A 2,500-nucleotide genomic window follows, 5' to 3' on the forward strand; every position below is an offset into this window, starting at 1 on the left:
AGAGAGAGAGAGAGGGGGGGGGGGAGGAGAGAGAGGGAGAGAGAGAGATAGAGAGAGAGGAGAGAGAGAGGAGGAGAGAGAGAGAGAGAGAGAGAGAGGGGGAGAGAGAGAGACACAGAGAGAGAGAGACAGAGAGAGAGAGGGGTAGAGAGAGAGGGGGGAGAGAGAGAGAGATTTGATTTTATAAAACAATTTTTTTTACTAAAACTACAAATGATGCAACAAACCATTCAAAATAAATACTTTACAACTCAAAAAAAAAAGAAAAGAAAAAAAAAATCAATTAGGGACAACGATGCTGAAACCGAACTAAATTGTCATTTGAATTTTCCCCCATGGAAAAAAAACTCTAAATGATCTAAGGTTCTGGGTGCATCAGAGAGAGAGACACCGGAGAGGCACTGTAGAAAACGTAGTTCTGAGAAGAACGTCCCTAGCTTCACCTTTCCCCTTTTGGTACAACACATCAGGCCTTTGTGTGTGTTTGACAGGCCCCAGTCAAATCTTTTCCTGTGGAGAAACAGGGCCGCCTCATCAGATGACCCTGACCCTCCTCCTTCAGCCTTATCATGTGTGCTCCTAAAAGTCACCAGTCATATATCACAGGGCATCGATGATGTCAGGGGCTGAAAAGAGAGCAGGAGGACTGAGATGCTCCCTGGACTGACATCCTTATTAGACAGTCTGTTACCCGTGCCACCCTGTCCGAGGCCTCCTTCGTCTTCCTGGTTCAGACGCCGCTCCAATATCACCTCCAGCTCCCCCGTGCGGAGACTGGCAGCCCCCAGTGACTTCCCATCGAGCAGACTGAATCGAGAGCTCAAGTCCCTGATGTAACCCATTCCGAACATAGAGCAGAAAACAGCCAGCAAAGGCAGCTTGGCCATCATCCTCCGATGCTGGATCTGAAAACCGTTGAGGTCGGTGTAGAACGTGTTGAGCCCCATACCTGAGTCATACCTTCCAACCCTTGTCAGAGAAAACATCCCCCCTGGTGACTCTGATGAGAGGTTTGCTGAAGGAGTATGGCGTGGCCTTCCCATCAGGCATGAACCGATACGCTCTGCTCCTGTCTCTGCTGGACATGGTTTCATCCCACAGAAACTGGACCTCAACCTTGTGTCCCGACCCGCCCTCCAGAAAACGAAAATCCTCCATAAGCCCAGTCTTCACATAGTTCCACAAATGTATATGAGTATACTTGATGATCAAAAATGTTTCAGCCTCCTGGCCCCGGTAGCGGGACACCTTGTAATGTTCAGACCTAAGTGACACACCAGTCCCGTCAATTTGTAAAAACTCATATTCTGCTTCCTGGGTGATGCCCGACAGCGCCTCACTGACACAATAAATAGACATACCTAAAACTGGGACCTGAGGTAGGAAAGTCAGTGAGGTCAGGAGCAAAAAAAACTCTCTCCATGTCCCTTGCCCCATACAATAAACAAAAAAAATTCCACTCTAAAACACTTCTCATTTAGAAATAAAAGAGTAAACAAAAAAAAACTAAAAACAACTAAACTATACTGATTCCACTCCGTCCTCCACCTTTCTGAGGTCCCGCTGAACCTTCTGTAAAAAAATTTTCATCCTGTATATCTCTGTTTCAGCAAAACGTCCATCTCCTTGAAACCTCATATTTTTCCTAGCTGACAAAATAAAAAACTCCTTATCTGGAAAGAAATGTGCTATCTCTACCCCCTTCCTGTTTTTTGTCGTCCGTAAAAACATTCTCATCGCCTCCAATGAATAGCAATCATGATCATTAACTGCAGATGCATCACTCTCATATTCCTCATCATCATCAGCGCTTACCTCCGACCATGTACTCTCTTGTGTACTCTGTGTACTGCTGAGTACTTCCTTCAAATCTGCCTTCTTAGCTTGAGAGCTTGACAACTCAACTACTTCTAACTTCCTCTTCTGCCTAACAACCTTCATCTCATCGTCCCTCTCTTCCATGTCAATATCCTCTACTTCCTCCACCCTGACCCCCCCACCTGAGTCCTTTGACCCTGTTCCATCAACAGTCCCACCTTCCTCCTGTCTATTTATCTTATCCTCGCTGACACCAGCCCCTCCACCCTGTCCCTGCAGATCAACTACAGCCACCCCATTTTCACTTCCATCCTCTGTAATCCTTCCTACCACGACCCCCCCCCCTCATTTTCATCCCCATCTGCTATCCCTTGTACTTCAACAGGTCCACTTTTCTCCTGGCTACTTATCGTGTCCTTGTTGACACAAGCCCCCCCACCCTGTCTTAGCAGATCAACTCCATCCTCACCCTCCACCCCATCTTCACCGCCATCCTTTTTATTCGTTTCTACCCCCCCCCCCACATTTTCATCCCCACCATTTTTTCCATGTACTGCATCTCCTGCCTTTCCTACGCCTTCCCCGTTTTTATCACTTCTATCTGGTACACTAGCCTTCTCAGACGCCTCCCCACCACCCCTCTTCCCCTGCCCCCCCCCCCCTCAACACCTTGATTCACACC

The sequence above is a fragment of the Notolepis coatsorum genome (assembly GCF_963971535.1).
Source record: "Notolepis coatsorum genome assembly, chromosome: 12".
Classification (NCBI taxonomy): Eukaryota; Metazoa; Chordata; class Actinopteri; order Aulopiformes; family Paralepididae; genus Notolepis; species Notolepis coatsorum.